Raw genomic sequence first — 22,544 nt, forward strand, 5'->3', positions numbered from 1 at the left:
CCTGTAATCAGGGTCAGTCAAATTGAAGATAAATGCTTGATTGGCTCACCACTGTTTTATAATCTGTCCTGTTCTGGCCTCAAACTTGTTGAGCCGGTCCAACTGTGGGGTGCAGGCATGGGGGTTGCTGCTGGTGGGAGATAGGCACCCACAAAGCTTTTGTCTAAGCCTCAGATCCGGAAGGTAAGGAAGCCAGCCACCTTGGGAATTCTCCATCTTTATTATGTAGCCGTGGCCCTTCTCCCTACCGGATCTGCCTACCTGGGAGGCGCTCGCTCTCCCACTTGCTGAGCCTCTGGTCACCACAGATGTGTCCGTGTGACTGATGTACACCCCTCGCAGGTGGAATTGGGAAGGATTTGTTTCCTGCCTGTTATTAAATGGTTCCCAAGGCTCAGGTGTGCAGTAGAGTGTGCCAACATTTACTTTCCTTTATTTTTTTTTTTTAATTCAGTTTTGGTAAATATCACAGGCTGGTCATTGCTATCCTATACTCACCATCCTGCTTCTGAGAGAATTTCCTTTCTTATAAAGTTTAAATGACACAGGGGAAACTCTGTTTTACAAAACCCAAAGAAATAAATAAAGCTTAAGTAACATTTCATTGTCCCTGCCCCCATGCATCATTTGATGACAGGTTAGGACTGGTGTGCACATTGGAGCCCTTGAGTCTTCCTGGGCGAGTGTGTGGGAAATGCTGGAGCATAGGGAATTCTATGCCATTAAGTTTAAAGAACCAACCATGCCAGCACCTCTCCAGTCTTCTGCCTTCTCAGCCTCCGGGTGTTTACCCCTCTCTGTTGTGCTTTTGGGTTGAGTGGCTGCCATCAAGATAGGTGTGAAGTAATGTATCCCCTAATGGTTTGGTTTGTGAACCCCCGTTGTCCGCTCTCACACCCATTGACCCTAAGATTGTAGCAGTGATACTCGAGGTGCTTGTAGACCAGTAGCCGGGCCTCTGCAATTCGGGTGTCTCACATTTCCTTTTGTTGTCCAGTTGCTAGGGCTAGAACCTCCAGCACCGCTCTGATCGGAAGCTGTAGAAGTGGGCAGGGCATCTTCCTGATTCCCCAGGGTGAGCTTCCTTCCGCCTTTTACACTGAGGATGACGTAATCTATAGTTTTCCCTACGTGGCCTTTATCATTTCGAGGGCAGATTGAAAACATCACATTCCCTCACATGTCTGAGCTACTGAGGTCATCAGGTGCTGTTCGCCCCTTGTATCAGTATGGCATGTGACAGTTCTGGTCATTTAAGGAGCTATCCTTGTCTTCTGGAAGTGAGCGCCACAAGGTTTCGGTATGTAGGCTTTTGATGTGGCTCCTGAGTTCCATTTGGTAGAATTTGATTGGCCGGTTCCCCCGTTGACATTGATGCAGCAGCAGTAGCGTGCATTCCTCGATACCCGCCCCAGTGTTCTGAGTTCCCAAATGAAAGACAGATGCAGCCTTAATCAGCTTAATGGCTGGGCCACGCCCAAACCTCCATGTTGCTAATGCCTCCCCTCTGATACTCCTGAGTTATTACTTACTAAAATCTATATTCCGTCTTTGCTACCCTCGACCTAATTGGGAGCAGAGAGACTGGGGCCGCTCTTCCTCTGCTTGTTACTGATCGATGTGCTCTCCTGCACTCTCAAGCCTGGATCTTACTCCTCTCCTGGTATGGTGATTCTCCCTTCTCTCCTTCCCCTTGCCTTTGAATCCTAACGTGTCGCCTACTTCCCTGCCCAGCCATTGGCTGCTGGCAACTTTATTTACTGGGGGCCGGGACCCTTCTCTTACAATATTGAGGGAACCCAAATAAGTCGTACTGACTGGTTGTGTGTGTCAACGTGATAAAAGCTGGAGTTATCACAGAGAAAGGAGCCCCCCTTGAGGAAACCAGCTGTAAAGCATTTTCTCAATGATCAAGGGTGGGTGGGTGCCATCCCTTGGTGGTAGTCCATGGGCTCTATGAGAAAGCAGGCTGAGCAAGCCAGGGGAAGCAATCCAGTAAGCAGCACCCCTCCATGGCCTCTGCATCAGCTCCTGCTTCCTGCCCTGTGTGAGTTTCAGTCCTGACTTCCTGTGATGATGAACAGCAATGTGGAAGTGTAAGCTGAATAAACCCTTTCCTCCCCAACTTGCTTCTTGGTCATGATGTTTGTGCAGGAATAGAAACCCTAAGACACAAGAGTCTTAGACAAACCCATAACATACAGGTCTGTAGTTTTTGTTTTTCCTTTCCCTTTCTCTTGTGATGCTGAGAATCAAATCTGGGACCTTGGACCCTCTTATCACTGAGCTGTACCCCAGACTTCATTTCTGTTTTGTGTACTGTCTTTGACCTTTCTATCAGAGTGACAGTGGCCTCGCAGAATGAGTTAGGAAGTTGTCCTCCGTTAGACTTTAGACATTTGGGGCAATGTAAGAGCAACGGTTTTTTGTTTTTTGTTTTTGTTTTTCTTTGTTTTTAACCAGTAACTGACACCTATATTTGTCATTCTTGAGGAATTGGAAGCCATACAGTCTTTGTCACTAAAGAAATCACCTAAGGGGTTAGGGATTTAGCTCAGTGGTAGAGCGCTTGCCTAGCAAGCGCGAGGCCCTGGGTTTGGTCCCCAGCTCCGGAAAAAAAAAAAAGAAAAGAAAAGAAAAAAGAAATCACCTAAGGAGGCAAAAGCAGCCTCGTTTGGTGGGAAGGAACATACAGCTTTTAAGGAGGTGATAGTGAGGGGTTGGGGATTTAGCTCAGAGGTAGAGCTCTTGCCTAGGAAGCGCAAGGCCCTGGGTTCGGTCCCCAGCTCTGGGGGGGGGGGGGTGACAGTGGTACTCATGGATTGCAGGTCAAGATTGGTTGAAAGGACTGGGGATGGAGGGATGCTAATTAACGATGTGGTTGGGAACAGAAATGAGAAGCCCATGCCGAAACAAGTATTTCACTTTTGCCCTGATCGCTTCCGAAGTCACTCATCGAGGCAGCCACGGACTCCTGAGAAAAGCTGTAAAATATCTCACACCACACTCATTTATTGTAGTTCACGGTGATTTCAAGTGTTTTCTCAGTTTTTAATCTGGTTTCAAACTTTGGGGAGGAAAAAAAGCTCACAGTGTGATCACTTTAAGAACTGTCTTAAGGGCTGGAGAGATGGCTCAGCGGTGAAGAGCACTGTCCGCTCTTCCAGAGGTCCTGAGTTCAATTCCCAGCAACCACATGGTGGCTCACAACCATCTGTAATAGGATCAGATGCCCTCTTCTGGTGCTACAGTATACTTATATACATTAAATAAATAATCAAAAAACAATTTAAAAAAACTTAAAAGAACTGTCTTAATATCACACACAGTGGTGGTAGTGCACACCTTTAATCCCAGCATGTAGGAGACAGAAGCAGGTGTTGGAGGTCAGCCTGGTCTACAGAGTGAGTTCCAGGGCTACACAGAGAAACCCTGTCTCTAAAAACTAAAAACCAACACCACCACCACCACCACCACCACACACACACTGGCTTAATATCAAGAAAAATAGCCCTGTTTCAACGGTCAGACTCGTCATTCTTAAATCTGGATAACTGTAGAATGTTCTGACTCCTGAGATAAATCCTGAAAGATTTTCTTTCACTGACTGGAGATGAAGAATTCCCCCACCTCCTCAACCTAGGAGGGTCTAATCAGATTCTGGGCTTCCCGAATCTCAACAAGTTTGGAACAGATTTGGAGTTCTGCATCCCATTTCTGTGAGCTCACTGTCAGTGTAGTGTCCCCGCCAGCGGGGACCCAGTTATTCAGGGTCCCGAAGAGGCTTTCTACCTGTGGGCCAAAATGGGGGTGAAGAGAAGAAGGAGACCAAGCAAAAGTTCTGTTGTCAAGGTCTCGTTTATTGGGATGAACATTACAGCTTTTAAGGCTTTCAGGTAGGGGGAGTGACCTTTGTGAAATATGAAGGAGGGGGAGATGAGGGTATAGGCAGTGATAGCTGGAGGCAAAGAAGTCAGGCGATGAGGTCAGGTGGTGGAGACACTGGGTGTTGACTGAGGAGATAACTGGTATCTGCTCGAGCTGAGGCATCCCTTGAATGTTATACTCCTGTGCCGTAAATTCATGGGAGAGGCTTTATCCAACAATCTTAAGATTTATGGCAGTCATCTTTGGGGTGAGTCTCTGTGGCCAAACAGCCCAGAGTCACTTTGAACCATGCAGTCAAAAAGCGGCTAGGCCCAAATCCAATATGGCTCCGTGCAGTGTAGCATTGATCTGACCTGAGAGTTATCAACCAGATCCTAAACACATCTTAGCCAGTGTAAGAGCACAGTGCTTGAAAGTTGCCTTGTGGGTTGATGTGCTTGAGTTAAACTGGGACAGCATTGGGAAGCAGGGAGAGTGTGGTACTGTATCCCTGGGACTGCTTGTTCAGCTGTGTGTGAGTGTGTGTGTGTGTGTGTGTGTGCACGTGTGCGTGCACTCAGAGATTCCCCCTGCCTCTGCCATCCCCCAGTGTAAGCTAAGTCAGATTCTTTGAACCTACTCAGAGTCGCATTAGGAGCCTCACCCTTCTTTTCAGCTGTGGAAGCCCACTGACAGTTGCAGTCAGACGGTCCCACATTTTCTCTTCCTGTGTCTGAGTTCGAGGCTTCAGGCTGCCCTTTCCTGTTCATACTAGATGATCATGGATTGCTGCAGTTGACCATTGGGAAGTTGCCTCTGGTCCTCTACCTAAGAAATGGGGAGGGTGAGTGGAATATGCCTGCATCCAGGTTTCAAAGAGAAAGAGTTGAGCTGATGTGTCAAAGTGAAGTCGGTGGCACTGGGCACATCCGCTCTGCATACACAGAACACCTTACCCAGAAGGAGGTTCAGACTTGGGCGGTTGAAGATACTTTATTCTATAGCCTCTGTAATGAAAGGCTTACATTTAAAAATATCCAAGGAAGCCAGGCATGGTGATGTGTGCCTACAGACCCAGCACACCGAAAGTAGACGCAAGATTGGGGATTCAAAGGTGGCGACAGCTACACAGGAGATTTAAGGCCATCCTAGGCCACATGAGACCCTGTCTCCAAAATGAAGTGTCAGCAACATGTCCTACCACGTCATAGTATCAATTTGTAATAACTTCCCAGAAATTCCTGAAAATACACATTGGGCCACTTGTAGACAGTATTGAAGGAAGAGAAAAACAATTTTACCACGTTTTTTTAAAAAATGCTACTCTCGGTGTGTCGGACACTTTTCTATTACTGTTATAAAATATCATGACCAGTGTAACTTATAAAAGAAAGTGTTTAATTGGGCTTATGGTTTCAAGAAGGTTAGAGTCCATGGTGGTTGAGTAAAGGCGTGGGAGCAGAGAGCACACTGAATACCAGGAAACCTCAAAGTCTACCAGTCCCTGACAGCTGATCCTTCCCAAACACTTCCACCAATGGGGGGGCGGGGCAAGGATTGAAGCAGCCAGGTGTAAACAAGAAGCGCAAGCATTAATCCCAGCACTGGGAAGGCAGAGACATGTGAGTCTCTGAGTTCAAGACCAGCTTGGTCTACAGAGCAAGTTCCGAGATATCCAGAACTACACAGAAAGACCCTGGTGGGGGAAGACGTGGATGGTGAAAGAAAATTCAAATGAGCCTATAAGGAGCCATTCTCCTTCAAACCATCAAACAATTTATAAAGCCTTCATCCATTGCAAGCGTAATATTCTGTGTGCATATTTGGACCATTTAGTTTTTAACCTCCTAGCCACAATTTTGCCAGTGAAGCTTTTTGGCTAGAGACCATTTTCCAAGTGGTGTTTATTTCAGGCCACAAGCATGGATATGTTCTTGGTTAGACTTTTACTGGCAACTAATTTTTCTTTTTTTATAGTATACCAAAATTGGGGGTTGGGGATTTAGCTCAGTGGTAGAGCGCTTGCCTAGCAAGCGCAAGGCCCTGGGTTTGGTCCCCAGCTCCGAAAAAAAGGAAAAAAAAAATAGTATACCAAAATTGTGTCTGGATTTCAGGTGGGGGTGTGGTGCTGATCACATGACTTGGAGAGTAGACACACGATCAAGGCAACCTATAAAAAAAGTGTTAATTGGTCTGACACTTTGAGAGGGTTCGAATCTGTGGTGGTGGGGCAAAGGCATGGCTTCAGAAATAGCCAAGAGCTCACATCTCCATTCTCTCCCCTCCCTTCCCCCCTGACAAGATTTCTCTGTGTAACCCCAGCTGTCCTGGAACTCACTCTGTAGTCCAGGTTGGCCTCAAACTCACAGATATCTACCTGCCTCTGCCTCCCGAGTGTGTCACATCTTGATCTAAAAGAGGCAGAGAGGTGAACACTGGGAATGCTAAGTGGCTTTTGGAACCACACTGTCAGTCCACAGTGACACACACACCTCCTCCAACAAGGGCACCCCTAATCCTTCCCAAACACTTCCACCAACTTGGGGATCAAGTATTCAAACATATGAGCCTCCGGGGTTCATTCTCTTTCAAACCAACACACCCACCAAGAAGAAAGGCCCGTTTAAAATGGAGTATGAACATTGTGATGCCAATATATATGTATTATTGACTTTCTGTTTTTCATGCTAAACTTTTAGTGCTAATTGCAAAGTACATTAATTTGATGTTACGCAGAGCGAGATGGTCTGCCAAAGTGGACGGCGGAAAGCTTTGCCTGGTGCAGGGTGCTCCTGGGCTACGGTACGGGGCAGGGCGTGTGGAGGCTGTGATGAGACTCAGGTGGGACTCGGCTGTAAGACTGGGACGGTCGGGGCACCAGTGAAGATTCCCGTTTGCCCAGTTTCCGGAGGTGGATGGGAAAGACCCGAGAGTGCAGTGGGTGGGCCCTTAGCATTTCGTCTAGGCTCCACCCCACGGTTACCTGGCAACGGCATGGGGTGGTTAGAGTTCCGGTACTAGCATTTGTTTCCAGTAAATTGACTTTGCCTATTATTCCCAGAGGCCGGGGATGCTAATGAGAAGACAGCGAGCCATTAACTAGACTCCTCGTGCTTGGGCCGCACCCAGTCAGGGGCCAAACCATCCCACTGGGACTTGAGGTTAGGTAGAGTTGAAATGGGCTGCCATTTCAAGTGTCCCAAGACCGAGTTTCAGTGTCCTTCCTTGCAGTGTAGCAAAGATGGCCGATTCTATTGTGTGTCAAGTCGGCAGAACCAGTACACCATGGCTTTCCCACACTCTCGATAAGCAGTACAGTTCAACAAAACAAAACACAGAAAGGTCCTGGGTTCGATCCCCAGCTCCGAAAAAAAGAACCAAAAAAAAAAAAAAAAAAAAAAAAAAAAAAAAAAAAACACAGAAAGGTCAAGCTCACAATTAGAACTGGTTTGAAAACTGGCCCCAACACTTCTGTGTGAAGGGAGGAAGGTCTCTTTACAGCTCAGTCTGCTTGTACAGCTCTGCCTACACGTTGGACGGACGTGTGTTCCACTTTCCCTCAGCTCCCTCACCTTCTCACTAAATATGAGCCTCCTTGAAGGCTAATGCACAGGGCTGACCGTTGTGTGTGCGCTCAGTGTTAGTTTCAACCCGGAATACTCGCAAAACCACAGACTGCCACAAACCTGGAAAGCCAGTGTCAGCATGGGTCGTCCATTTCTGTTTCTATGAGGCCTCTTAGTTGACCTGTCCTGCACATGCCCATGTCCCCTACACAATGACTGCTGAAGGTTAATTTTTTGGTTTGTGGAAGGATATTGAACTTACAGAATGAATATGTATATTTATTGAACCTGTGTTCTCTGCAAGAGCAGCAGGTTCTCTTAACTGCTGAGCCTTGTCTTTTTTTTTTTAAATTATGTTTGTGAGGGTGCGTAGGGGTAGTATGTGCATTTGAATGCAGTACCCACAGTGTGTGTGTGAGTACATGTATGTGTGTGTATGTATGTGTGTGTGCATGCATGTGTATGTACATCTGTGTGTATGTATGTGTGTATGTCTATGTGTATGTGTATGTGTGTATGTATGTCTGTGTATATGTCTATGTGTATGTATGTGTATATGTATGTATGTATGTGTATATATGTGTGTATATATGTCTGTGTGTATGTATATACGTGTGTGTGTATATGTATGTATATGGACATTTTTTAGAATGGCTTATAGGCCATAGTATATGGCATATAGGTCTAGCTAGTCCAACAATGGCTGTTAACCAACAGAAGGTCCAAGAATCCAGAAGTCCATGAGGCTGAGTGTCTCAGCTGGTCTTCAGTATAGCCTGGAATCCCAAAGAAGTAGGCTCTAATGGTCTTCTGGCCTCGGAAGGTCCAGATTAGAAATGAGTCTTCCAGGCTGGAGAGATGGCTCAGCAGTTAAGAGCACCCGATTGCTCTTCCAGAGGTCCTGAGTTCAAATCCCAGCAACCACATGGTGGCTCACAACCATCTGTAATGGGATCTGATGCCCTCTTCTGGTGTGTCTGAGGACAGCTGCAATGTACTTATATATAATAAATGAATAAATCTTGTTTTTTTTTTCTTTTTTTTTTCTTTTTTCAGAGCTGGGGACCAAACCCAGGGCCTTGCTCTCGCTAGGCAAGCGCTCTACCAATGAGCTAAATCCCCAACCCCTAAATGAATAAATCTTTTAAAAAAAAAAAAAAAAGAACTGAGTCTTCCCACTTCAAATGAAGTGAGGATGGCTGTCCCAGGTCTAACCTCGTAAGCAATTCGTGACTTTATCAGAGTACCAGGCGATGCTGTGTTTGGCTAACTTAGCCAAGCTCCTTGGTTTCCCAGCAGCAGTTATAAAATCAAAACAGAGGGTGGGTGTCAGGGTCAGTGCAGTCACTGTGGCAACAAGACAGAGGAAGTTTCTCCATAAGCCCTTTTAGGATGGTGTCTGGGTTCTTGTAGGAAGTCGCTTCTGCCGTTTAAGGGGCTCTCTCCATTTTGGTGTTCTATGCACCTCATTTCCGTGTTTGGGGTGTGAGTCTTGTCAGATTCGAGTATTGCCACAAGTCTTCAAAATCAGGGTCAGAAAGAGTTTAATAGGGAGAGTTACTATTTTCCTGAGGATTAAACATAACCAGAGGATGGAATTATTCCATAATCAATGACATTAGCCGCTTGATTAAAAACACAAATGTGATTTAGTCCTGAGTTATCCTCTGGTTTACTGTTCTCCAAAATGAGATTATGGTAATACAGGAGCAGAGCCTCTTGTACTCAGGCAGCTGTCCTGATGCCAGGACTCCGGAGAAATGGGCTTCTGACACGGATTTTCTATTCCTGAACTACCAGGGGGGGAAGTACTGATCATCCCCACACTGAGTCACAGCTCCTGTGCCCACTGAAGGCTGTCTGAAGACGGCATGGGCTGAAGACAAAAGCTTTGGACTCCGATATCGACTTCTCTGTCCCACCAGCTGTGTAAACTTCACATCACTTAACCGTATTCGGGCTGTTTCGAATAGAATAAAACTTGGAGGGAAAAAAAAAAAAAAAAAGGTAGCTGCTTTGTAGGATTGCTTTCCGGCGGTTCAGACACTGTGTGTAAAAGGTGAGGCGACTCACGTCTGTAATCCCAGCCAGCCCTTGAGTGAGGCAGGAAAACTGCCTTGAGTTTGGGGTCAGGATGGGCTGTGAAATGAGATCCTGTCTAAGAACTCGACCTCAGTACGTGGCTAGCCCACAGCGAAGGCATTTCGTGGGATGCAGAGCACGATGCCACTGGGATTAATTCCAGAGCAGGAGGTCTCTCTTTCTGCCCTCTGGGAAGAGAAGCACATAATGCCAGTGGCTGTTAGCTCCCAATGCTTAGAGACTCTTCTGGGTGCTTCTGAAAAGGGCTTACTGTAAACTCTAATTTTAGCTCACCTGCTTTTGGTGGTGGCCATGGTGTGATGTTTTTTCCTCCTGTGTAGCCCTGGCTGTCCTGGAACTTCCTTTGTAGACCAGGCTGGCCTCAAACTCAGAGATCTACCTGCCTCTGCCTCCCAAGTGTTGGGATTAAAGGTGAGCACCACCACTGTCCAGTTAGTTTATCTGCTTTGAGGATGGGTATTCATATCTTTTTAAAGAACTGGTGATATAAAATGCTGTGGTGGCTGAAGAGGACTGCACTGGTCCCTTAGTGGAGGCTGCCTGGCCAGTATCAGTGGTCCTCAAGGAGATGTTGCCTTGCCAAGGACTGGTTGCATATGGATGGTTATGAGCAACCATGTGGTAACAACCTGGGTCCTCTGAAGAGCGGCCAGTGATCTTAACTACTGAGCTCTATTATATCTTTAGTTATATGTATGTGTGAAGAATATATGCAGTACCTACAGAGGCCAAAAAAAGGCATCAGAGTCCTTGGTGCTGGAGTTACACGAGATTGGGAATCACTAGACATGCTAGGGACAATAGCTTTAACATTCATCCCCAAGACCTGGGCTGTCCAGAATGACAAAATCATAATGTCAAAGCGGGATGCTTTTGAGAGTCATGGATGGGACCCTAAGTTGTCTGCTGGAAGATAGGCTATAAGCTAAGGCTGTCTTGGGCAAAGAGGGATACATAGAGCATTCCAGAAACATCTACAATGAAAAGCCAGGTTCTCCAACGCTGTTACAGTTCAACACCCATCCTAGCAGGAGTGTCTCCAAACCACCTGTCCCAAACACCCCAAGAGTGCCTGGTTTTAGGGACAGTTTATAAAGCCACCTGTGTCTTCAGGGGCAGGGAAGAACATCGAACCTTTGCGTGCCAGCTTCCTGTGGGAAGTAGCAGGCTGAGGGTGTGCTTCCTCTGAGATCAGGAATGCACGGGGAGCTTCGCAGGTGTCCCGCAGGAATGTGATTTAAGGGAAAATCCCCAGGCCTAGAGGTTGGCTCCTGCGGCTGCTTTCCTGCTGCGGTGTGGATATTGAAATGACTCATTCTGAGCCTGGCATCTTAGGGATGGGTACAGGATCACTCGTCCTTCGTGTGTGTGCGCGGAATGCCACTGAAGCCCGTGCGGGATTGCGGTTCACCCGTCCACCCCCCACTCCCCGCTAACCTCTTCCCCCTGTTGCCGATGGCGACGGAGGAGAAATGTCATAGGCACGTGGGTACTTCGCAGCGATGGAGCCCGGCTCTGCTCAACTTCACAGCCTGCCAGCGCATGCGTCCCCTCTCCAGCTCTCCAGCTCCAAACGCCAGCCATCTGCTCCTGCTGACATAAGTGTATTCTGTTATTTATAGCTTAGTTGTCTTGTCTTTCATTCAATTTCAGTTTTTAAAACGTCGTTAAGGTTGGTTTGTATGGTCCACGGGTGTCATGTGCACTTAAAATATACATCGTTTGCGGTTCTTCCAGACCCCGTTCCTCATCGGTCGGGCGCAGTTGGTTGATGCTCTTGTCTTGTTCATCTATGTTCTCATCGATTTTTCTGCTGATCCTCTTTCCCAGTGAGAAGAATGTTGAACACCCCAGCGGTAATTGTGGAGATTTTTTTAGCATCCCTTGCTTGATCAAATGAGCTGGCCGGACTGTGTTATGCCTCCACTGACATTTTTCCTCATTGAATTTGAAGCTCTATCTTTGGGTGCCTACATACTTCAGATAGTTTTTTTTTTTTTTTTTTTGAGCTGTGGACCAAACCCAGGGCCTTGCGCTTGCTAGGCAAGCGCTCTACCACTGAGCTAAATCCCCAACCCCGCATACTTCAGATAGTTAATGGCCGTGTCCTGAAGTCAGTTTAATAATCATATAGAAATGGAGTTTTCTTTGTTTCCTACTTGTGTGAGTTCATTCGTCAATGGTCACGGCATACCTATTAGACGGCATTCATTATACAGCACTCCTCCAGCTCTTGCAGCCTTCCCGTCCCCTCCTCTGTGATGCTCCCTTGGCTGGGAGGGGGTGACACAGATGTTCCATTTAGCACTAGATACTCAACAGTCACTTACTGTCAGCTCTCTGACCAATTGTGAGTCTCTATGGTAACCACCACCTACTTCAAAAAGAGGCTGCTCTGACCAGTGCTATATAGCGTGGGTCCCACGACTGCTCCACCACAGGGCTCAGCTGCTCAGGGAGGCAGGACTAGGGAAGTTTGATCATGCTTACGCCATGACAGGGGTTGGGGTGTGTGTGTGGGGGAAGGCGAGGGTAGGTATTGAACTGTAGGGAAGCCTCGGGACACCACTCTGGGGTTGGGGAAGTGCAGTCTGAGACACTGGATGGGGGGGGGGGGGCGCTGCAAGGAGGGCGGGGCCGTTGGGTTCTCCGGCTCTTGGGCATCCGGGCTCTTGGATATCCAGGCACCGCTGGATGCCTTGGAAGAGCAGAGAATGGAGTAGGAGCTGCTAGCCGGTTTGAGCTTGCTGGCTGTGGCAGCTGTGGCTGGGAGCACAGAGAGGCCTTCTACAGGAGGTTACACAGCTCTGTAGGCAAGGCCTCCTCTGTGGCTCCCCACGGTGGATCCCAGTGAAAAGAGGCAGTCCACGGTTTTAAGACGTTTATTGTCATGGCGGAAAGTGGATGAGTCAAACCGTACCTCAGTTCTCAGGGTGGGCCTGGAGATTAAATACCTTTTGCAGGGAGGAGTGTCTGGGAAGGAGAGGTTATTGGCTAAGCCTCCAGGCCTTTGGGCATCTCATTATAACAGAGATCTGTCTTGAGCCTGTGTGATCTGTGGTCACATCATGTACCTGTAGAGGGGCTTGGAGCATTGCCCTGAAAGACCTCCGGAGAGGACCTTTCCCTCAGGAGGAGACCCAAGCGCCCAGTGACCGAGCCGAGTCCACTGGGATGCAATCAGCAAGAGGGTTTATTGGAAAACACAGGTACCTGCGGGCACACAGTCTCTTCGGAGGACTTGCGTGCCCAGCAGCTCCAGCATGGGGCTTTTATAGGGATTGGGGAAGCAGGAGCGGGCGTACAGAAGCAGATGCATAGTTACGGGGATTGGTGGATTCAAACGAGGCACATAGACATGTTCACATATGATTGGCTATTTCACATGATGAGGTAATAAGGTATAGCTACACACATTGGCAGGTTTGGGGCATCCTGGATGTCGGGGGCTGGGGGCTTATCTCTTCCTGCCAGGTGGACTGTGAGTCAGATCCGGTACTCCTGGTCTGTTCTGCATTCCTTTCCTTTTATGGTCTGTTAGTTCTAGCGGCAGGGCGGGGCTGCCTGGACTTGCTCTTCACAGTGTTTAGCCCTGAGTTTGTGAATTTTGAAACTTACTCTTTTAACTTCATATTTTTAAACCTTAAATCTGTATAATTTTCCTTTCAGCCATTACTGATGCCCACAAATCTATGCGGGAGTGGGGGGGGTGCTGAGGCTAGAGACAGGGGCCTAGTATCCAGGGAGTCAGGAGAAACACTTACCTCCCTTCAGGGTCATCAAGGTTTCAAGCCTTAGTCCAACAGGAAACCAGGGTGCCTTTCCCGGTCCTACAGTGCTGGGAGCAGCACTAATCTATAGGTCTGAACATAAATATTTCAGGGCCGTTTGATGGACACATGTATGTCCACTTAGTAGAACAACACTAGACACTTCCCCTCTAGGGTCTATGATTTTTTTTGTGTGTGTGAATGTTTTGAAACTCCATTGAATTTCTGTCTCATTGTCTTTCCGTTCCCCACCAGTAAAATTGACAGAAGTGACAGATGACTGTAAGATTATAAAAATATGAGCCCATGGTACAAGAATGAAGTGCATGTTGGGTAAGGATTGGTTGGTATCGCTGGTGCTGGATGAGAAGTGGGAACAAAGAGGTTTGGCTTCTCATTCTGTGCCAAAGTATAACGCAGAGGCCATCAGGTGATTCCACTTGTCACCTGGGAAGCTCTTACAGCCTCCACTGAGAGCCAGCACTGGGGTAAGGCACAAATGGCGATCTCTTGGCGCAGAGCTGAATCAGATAGTATTCCTCTGCTCAAGTACTGGTCCTGAATCCCGACTTGTCACGAAGGGCCTTATCTCAGACTTCTGAATGGGCTTACAGTAACAGGCATGGATTCCCTCCTTTGGTGTGAGACTCGGCACCCGTCAGAGAGTGGTGAGTTGCCCCTGGGACAGCCCTGCCACTATTGCACCAGTACCCACACCTTGCCTAGCAGGCTGCAGTGCAGTGTGCAGGATACACAGCAAAATGGGAAGATTTCCCCGACCAATGCCGAGAGCAGCACTAATCTACAGAGACGGACATAAATATTTCAGGGCAGTTCGATGGCCAGAGAATGTACGTTTAGTGAACAGCGACAGCTTCCCCACTAGGATGGACTTTTCTCTCCCAGATGTCTGGATAACGCCTGGCACTTTTCCACACTATGATATCTGCCTGTGGTTTGAATAAGGATGGACCCCCGTAGGCTTCCACGGCTGTGGCCTTGGAGGAAGTGTGTCTCTAGGGATGGGCTCTGAGGTTTCGAAACCCCATGCCAGTCTCTGTCTTCTTCTCTGCCTGCCTACCTGTGGATCAGGGTGTTAACTCCTTCAGGTGCTTCTCCGGCACCACATGTAGCACCTGCTCCCCATCCTGATGAGAGGCTACGTGTCTGAAACTAAGCCAGCCGTTGTTAAATGCATTCTCTTAGAAGAGTTGTCTTGTCACAGCGTCTCTTCACAGCAATAGAACAGTTGCTGAAGCACTAACCCAACAGGGAGGAAACTTCCAGGTTAGTTCTGCCCCGACTTTTCTCAACGTTCTACAACCAAAGCAGAGGAGTTCTTCAGCGACGGGGTCTCACTGCCTAGTTCCAGAGCTCAATCTCGGCGAGTACCTGTCTTAGTTTAGAGACTTCAGAGACCTCACCGACGACTTATAAGGAGGGGTACCCCAATGACCTCTACCCCACTCTTGAGATGGGGTCCTGTTGTTTTGCCCATAGTAGCCTTGATCTTCGTCACCCTCTGCCTTAGCCTCTTGAATCGTGAGGTGACAGGTCTGCGACACCAAGCTGTCTCTGACGACATAGATGGCGGTGAGATCTGGGAGAACGGAGCCGACAAGTGAGCCGGCTAAACTCACGTGACAGCCAACTCTGTTCAGAGCCTCAGACAATTTATACTCCGAGGGTGCAGAAAGAAATTACACGAGTAAAGTTCTCACAGGTTCAAGCCGTAGACAAGGACAAGGACAAGGACAAGATGACCAAAAACATGGCTTTGCGTAGTCATACAAAGGAGAGTTTCAACATTTAATAAAATTGCAGAAACAAGTGACAATGAGTAGCCCGAAGTAAACTCATTCCTGTCTGCTATACCCGGGAGGAGCACAGAACCATTCTAAGAACAATTCCGTGCTTTGAAGGAACTGAGGTCACAAGACTCGAGTTTTCTCTGGCAGGGAGGACGTTCTCACAAGCATGGAGAATTCTCACTCTGCTTCATTCCCCGGACCCTGCTCCAACAACGTGGTTGGCTGCTTTTTTTTTAATCTTCTGAAGCGGTCGTATTTTAATCCACTCTAAACTCCCCAGTGAGTATGCGTGTGCTCCTTGCTACCCGTCCAGATGTTTTGGATTCAAGAATGAAAGACACACACAGACTTATTTTTAATATGCCCTAAGCAGCTCAGTGGCTAGGCCACTCCCTACTCATTCATGGCCCAGGCACACTCCCCTCCGATATTCCTGAGTTAGTACTTACTAAATCTACGTTTCGTCCTTGCTGCCCTGGACCCTGCTGAACGGCCCTCCTGAGGCCACTTTCTCCCTGTACCTACATGTTGACTGTCTCACCCTCCCGCACCTCTCCGGCGTGGTGGCCTGTCTCCTAATCCCTCATCATGGTAGAATCCCTTCTTCCTCCTTCCTCAGTCCCTTCCTGAGAATCCTAAAAGTTCTGCCTCTGTCTCCCTGCCCAGCCACTGGCTGCTGGTAACTTTATTAACCAGTCAAAAGACCAACTGTGAACAGACTTCCTTTAGCCCCACGTGCAGGACTCTGCAAACAGGTTTTGGGGTACCATAATTAGCGTGAGAACACAAGCTGCTACGATCTTTATTTTCTGTGCATCGCTGTTTTGCCTACATGTATGTCTGTGTGAGGGTGTCAGATCTTGGAGTTACGGACAGTTGTGAGTTGCCATGCAGATGCTGGGATTTGAACCCTGGTCCTCTGGAAGAGCAATCAATGCCCGCAACTGCTGAGGCATCTCTCCAGCCCCTACTTTTTTTTTGGAAGTGAGAAACCCACAGACTTTGAGTCACTGTGAAAGGAAAATTATACAGATTTGAGGTTTAAAAATATGAAGTTAAAAGAATAAGTTTTAAATTCAGACTCAGGACTAAACACTGTGAAAAGCAAGCCCAGGCAGCCCTGCCCTGCCGCTAGAACTAACAGACCATAAAAGGAAAGGAATGCAGAACAGACCAGGAGTACCAGATCTGACTCTCAGGCCACCTGGCAGGAAGAGATAAGCCCCCAGCCCCCGACATCCAGGACGCCCCAAACCTGCCAATGTGTGTAGCTATACCTTATTACCTCATCATGTGAAATAGCCAATCATATGTGAACATGTCTATGTGCCTCGTTTGAATCCACCAATCCCCGTAACTATGCATCTGCTTCTGTACGCCCGCTCCTGCTTCCCCAAACCCTATAAAAGCCCCATGCTGGAGCTGCTGGGCGCGCAAGTCCTCCGAAGAGACTGTGTGCCCGCAGGTAGCTGTGTTTTCCAATAAACCCTCTTGCTGATTGCATCCGAGTGGACTCGGCCCGGTCATTGGGCGCTTGGGACTCCTCCTGAGGGAAAGGTCCTCTCTGGGGGTCTTTCAACTGCTCCCTTTTGTGTTTAAGTTGATTTATTGTGAGATCAGCTGACACTGTCACTGGTCAGCTTGAAGTCATCACATGACAATTGGACATGGAGCCCACCCTCCCTTCCAGGATTTCTATGCCTCGGTCTCAAGCCCGGTGCAGTCAATAAAAGCTTTCATATTCAGTAAAGTAAGTTTGGGGAGGAGAGCCTAAGTTTGCTCCTGGGCCTACATCAAAGTGACCTACCTGCTCAAGAACCTCTCTTCTCTTTCCAGTTGTCTCCTGCCATCCTCTTTGTGTCTAAGCACACTTCTGCCTCAATCACCAAGTGTCACTTGAAGTGAGTGAAGTTCAAGTCTACACTTGAAGTCTACACTTGAAGCGTAGACTCGCTGGGGAGTAGTAAGCACGAGGTATCCTATACTAGGGTTCACTCGACAGCTAACAGCCTTATCTTTCTTCTTCTTCTTCTTCTTTTTTTTTTTTTCCGGAGCTGGGGACCGAACTCAGGGCCTTGTGCTTGCTAGTCAAGCGCTCTACCACTGAGCTAAATCCCCAACCCCCAGCCTTATCTTTCTTGATACCAATTAAGTGCTTAAACCTCTTGGCTGCTTTAAAAAAAAGAACAAAACAAAACAAAAAACAAAAACAACGGTCCACTTTAGCCTTTTGCGGTGAACTCAGAGCCATCCACAGGGCCTTTACAAATGACAGTGGAACAAGGCACGTCCGGGCCTGATGGTGACAGTGGGAGATGACTTTCCCAGACACTTATAAAACGGAGAAGAGCCGAGAAACAGGTTGTGAAAATTCATAGGCCAATTAAACGGAACGTTTCATCTCATCCCTCATCCCGAATGTGGTTTTCCCAGGGCTGCAGAAGCAGCTGTGACGTCACTGGGTCACGTGCTTCCCCAGGCGCGAGGTGCGTGAGACGGTCTGGGTCTGAAGAGCGGGTCCCATGCTTGCCTGCTTGCTGTTAGCATCGTCTCCCTGGAGCGTGACCGTGAGCCAAGCATTAGGGAGTTGTCCTTATGAAGACAAATAGAAACACTGACTTCGGTAAATCGCACGTTCATACTTTCTGCCTCCTAAAGTCCTCCACAGTCATCCACGTTGTCACGAATGAGATGGTTTGCCTTTGTCTAGGGCTAAGCGCATGCCACCACTTGTCCTTACAGAACAGGGTAACACCGGGTCACCATATCTATCTATATGCATCGGGGAGGCATTTAGATTGGTTTGGTAAATCCAGCTTCCTCTTTCATTAACCCCTTTTGTCTTGATCAGTGCAGAAGAAACATCTTTGACTCAAAGAACCAACTCTGATTACATTGATTTTTCTCTTTGTGTTTCTGTTTTATATTTTATTGACTTGTATTTCTGTTAACTTTATTTCCCCCCCTTCCCTCTCCCCCTTGTCTGTTAACTTTATATTTGTCCTTTTTTACTTTTTTTTTTTTTTTCGGAGCTGGGGACCGAACCCAGGGCCTTGCGCTCGCTAGGCAGGCACTCTACCGCTGAGCTAAATCCCCAACCCCATATTTGTCCTTTTTTTTTCCTTTAATTTCTTTGGGCAGAAACCTAGGTACCTGACTTCAGGTTTTTTTGTTTTGTTTTGTTGTTTTTACCCCCTTCCCATATGCATCCCCATGCAAACTGTGCTGTTTGTTTTTCCCTGTTAAGGTTATCTGTGAAGAGAGACCTGTCACTTGAGCAAACATCTCCCTCTGATTGGCCTGGATGGCAGGAGAAAGCAGACTGAGCAAGCCAGGGGGAGCCAGCCAGTAAGCAGCATTCCCCTTTGGAATCTGCTTCAGTTCCTGCCTCCCGGTTCCTGCTTGAGCTTCTGTCTTGAGCTCCATCAGTGACTGACTGTAAACTGTAAAATGAGTGAAACCCTTTCCTCCCCACATTGCTTTTGGTGTTTTATCACAGCAGTAGAAACCCTAACTAAAACAAAATGTGTATTAACTTTCAAATTGTTGGTTCTTGTGCAATCTTCTTCCTATGGCTGATCTTTCATTAATTCTCAGGGACTTGTGGGAATGGTTGAAGTCTCACTCCATTCTCCTTTATGTCTTGACACTTTTTTTTTTTCCTAGACTAAAATACACTCTAATCTGGAGAGAGTGTGTGTGCCCTTGAAGGTGTGTGTCTACTGTCTTGAGAAGTATTTTCAAAGTTCTTTATATCTTTGCTTGCTACTCTGTCTGATCATTCTATCGATTGCTAAGAAAGAAGAACGGGATTTTCCACCTGATAGCTGGCTTGTCTCTCCCCTGAGAACCTTTTGTCAGGTTTCACGGTGTGGGATCTGTAGTCAGGTGTGTGGACATCATCAACCACACCATCTTCCAGGCGACTATATTTTATTATATTTTATTTTCATGTGTTGCTTCTCCTTTCCTCTACATTGCTATTAAAACGTTTTGGGTTTTTGTTTTGTTTTGGCACAGTCTGTACATATATATTTTTTTCCTGGTCTTTTCTTTTACCATATTTGCCCTTATAGGTCTCAAGGGCCCTTCTTTTTCTGCTTCTTGTGTTGGTTTCACAATCTGCCTTTTTTTTGGGGGGGGGGGTTGTTTGTTTGAGGCAAGGTTTGTCTGTGTAGCCCTGCCTGGCCTGGAACTTGCTCTGTAGCTCCAATCTGCCTCTCCCTCCTGAGTGCTGGGGTCAAAGACCTGAGCCACCCTGCCCAGCTGTATTATTTAAATCTTTAATTGGTATTTAAATCTATGTTTTCCACTCCATAATAGCGTTCTTGGGATGGATGTGCACATTTAAAAGGAACTCAATCTAGTTGCGTTGACTTAATTCAGACACTCCTCTGTACTTTCTCCTGCTCTGTTCTCCTCAGATGCACAGGGTGATTTTCTGCCTACTGCCCTTCCTACTATTTTTGTCAAGGGTGTGTGGATCCCTGTTGAGTCTCCCCTCCATCACACTCTAATACTATGTCACTGGCGAAATTGGGGGAGTTTCTATAGGGGATCTCCCTATCCACTGGCCACTATTTAGTTCCAGATCTGATCATTTCTTATGTAAGTTACTGTGTGAGCTTATGTCACATCTGGCCTCCACGTGGGCCCTGGAGGGAACATTGAAAAATGAAAGTCACCTCGTGCCACCCTCCAGAACAAGTTAGCAGGCCTCTAAGGTAACTACAGTCTGTGCAGTACATGCCCTCAGGGTAGAGAACTCGACTGTTTCAGGTGCACAGTGTGTGCAGAAGTGACTGGTGCACAGTGTGGCCTCCAAACTGTTTGCTGAAGGACTGAGTGAGTGAATACACCTTTCCGACTTCATTTCCCAGCGTTGCTCTGACTTTAGCAGGACGTGGTGGTGGTGTACACCCGTACTCCCAGCACTCAATACGGACTACTTAGCCAGTTATGTTTCGGTTTGGGATCTAGCCTGGGCTACATGATGAAACAGTGTCTAAGAGAAAAGAGAAAAAGATCTTTATTCCTACTAAGATTGTCTCCCCAAACGCTTGAGCTCTTTTTTCCTGAGATGTCTGTTCAACGACTGATGACTTCAGTGAAAGCAGAGGGGTTCTGGGGTATCCCAGGGTATATCCAAAACAGGGCTCTGCCCACTTCCATGAGCACTCAGTGGTGAAGTGGAGGCTGGGGCATGGACTGTGGACAGACAGGAGCTGGGATGTAGAGGACTCTGCAACAGCTGACAGGCTTATCAAGGGATCTGCAGGACAGAGCGAAGGCAGAGGAGGCTCTGAGCCCCTGGAAGGGTTCTGAATGCTGGTCATGATACAGTGTGTGTTAAGGAGAAAGAAAGATGTCTCCTCCTCCTCCTCCCCCCCTCCTCCTCTTCTTCCTTCCTTCTTCTTCTTATCCTTTCCCTCCTCTTCTCCCTCCTCCTCTCCCTCCTCCTTTCCCTCCTCCTCTTCTCCCTCCTCCTCTTCTCCTTCCTGTCCCTCCTCCTCTTCTCCCTCCTCCTCTTCTCCTTCCTGTCCCTCCTCCTCTCCCTCCTCTTCTTCTTCCTCCTCCTCTTCTTCCTCCTCCTCTTCTCCCTCCTCCCCTCCTCTTCTCCCTCCTCCCCCTCCTCTTCTCCCTCCTCCCCTCCTCCTCTCCCTCCTCCTTTCCCTCCTCCTCTTCTCCCTCCTCCTCTTCTCCTTCCTGTCCCTCCTCCTCTCCCTCCTCCTCTTCTCCCTCCTCCTTTCCCTCCTCCTCTTCTCCTTCCTTTCCCTCCTCCTCTCCCTCCTCCTCTTCTCCCTCCTCCTCTTCTCCTTCCTGTCCCTCCTCCTCTCCCTCCTCCTCTTCTCCCTCCTCCCCCTCCTCTCCTCCCTCCTCTTCCCCTTCTTTTCTTCTCCTCCTCCAACAGGGTATCTCTGCATAACAGCACTAGCTGTTCTGGAACTCGCTTTGTAGACCAGACTGGGCTTGAACTCACAGAGATCTGCCTGCCTTTGCCTCCCTGTCACTAGGATTAAAGGCGTGCTCCATCACACCCAGCTGGGGAAGAAGTCTTGATGGACCATTGGCCCTTGAGTTGCTTCTCTGCATTGCAGCACTGTCCCATCAGGCAGGCTGGCTGTGGAAGCTATCCGCATCCTTGTTCCTCGATGCTAAGCTGTCAGCCCCTGAAGCCTGAGGTCTGTCAACAGAGAGGTCTAAAGCGAGAGCTGAAGGCTGATGACGGATTTTCGTGTCATGAAGAGAAGGCAGCTCTTCTTGGGTTTTGAACTTACCAGAACTACATTATTCACTTCCCCGGGTCTCCAGCTTGCCAGCACACCTTCAGAGTTCGGGACTTGTGAGCCTCCGTGCTCATATGAGCCAATGAAGTCTTATACATGTGGGTTCTGTTTCTCTAGAGCACATTCTGAGAAAGCTCTCTTTCTCTGTTGTAAAGAATGAGCCTGTGAGGAGAAGCCTCTGTGGCTCTATTTAGGATTCTGCTGTGGGTGTTGGGCTTCAGGAATTGCCTCACAAACCACATGGACACCAGACTCAGTCAGTCAGGGATAGTTTATTGAGCATATACCCCAGAACTGGTCGACCAGAACCATGGCCCAGATTCGGGAACTGAACCATGACCCCAAGTTAAGATCCTACAGGACTTTTTTAAGCCCAAAATCCACAAATATTTGTGCCAAAGTTATTTCACCAATCAGGATTTAGGGGTAGGGGATTTCATTAGGAACGTGTCTTTCTTGTACATTTATCCTGCTCCCATTCGTTGGCATGTTCAGCTGAGACAGGGGACTTACCTTGTCTAGTAGTCACGTCCTAACTTGTCTACCAGGATGGGACTTGTCTAACATTCATGTCTTAACTCTCCAACCAGGATGTCAGTTACCCACGTCCATGTCTCTTTCTGCCAAGTAGGATGTCAGTTTTCAGGGAAGTCTTGAGAACTTAAACTTCACCGGACACCATGACTCAAAATGGGAGTCTTATTCCAAATACTTTCTTCTATCGGTGCGGGTGTCTCTCCTACGTTGGGGTCCATCCCAGAGGCAGCTTATACCATAAAAGCTAACACACTGGTGCAGGAGGTGCTGTTGGGTGGCTGATGCAAGTCCAAGCTTACTGTGGGTAACTATACACAGCAGTTCTATTGACGTGTATCGTGATTGGTTTCCAAGGGCACAGAACATAACAGGGTACGCAACCAATCTGGGCATGAGGAAGTTTCCTAGCAACAGCAGAAACATAGGAGAAAGTTTCCTTACAATGGCAGGCCAGTCAGGTAACAGTCACCTAGGACTCAACATTCCATCTAGGCCTTGATGTTTTACCTAGGCCTTAACAATGGTCCCCATGGCAGCTCTCTCGAGCTAGGACTGCCATCTTTGGGTTGGAAGAACACCAGTTGAGGTCAAGAGCTCTGTTGA

At 47.8% G+C, this 22,544-nt stretch overlaps 1 long non-coding RNA gene across 1 annotated transcript; it reads right to left on the bottom strand.

The window, feature by feature from the left end:
- Positions 1-20,125: 20,125 nt before the first annotated feature.
- On the bottom strand, positions 20,126-22,286 carry LOC134481153 (uncharacterized). The gene is made up of 2 exons (XR_010056462.1): positions 21,918-22,286; positions 20,126-20,389 (listed from the first exon to the last, which is right to left on the bottom strand). It is a non-coding gene; the product is annotated as an uncharacterized LOC134481153 (long non-coding RNA).
- Positions 22,287-22,544: the final 258 nt, after the last annotated feature.

This window comes from Rattus norvegicus, chromosome 12 (genome assembly GCF_036323735.1).
Source record: "Rattus norvegicus strain BN/NHsdMcwi chromosome 12, GRCr8, whole genome shotgun sequence".
NCBI lineage: Eukaryota > Metazoa > Chordata > Mammalia > Rodentia > Muridae > Rattus > Rattus norvegicus.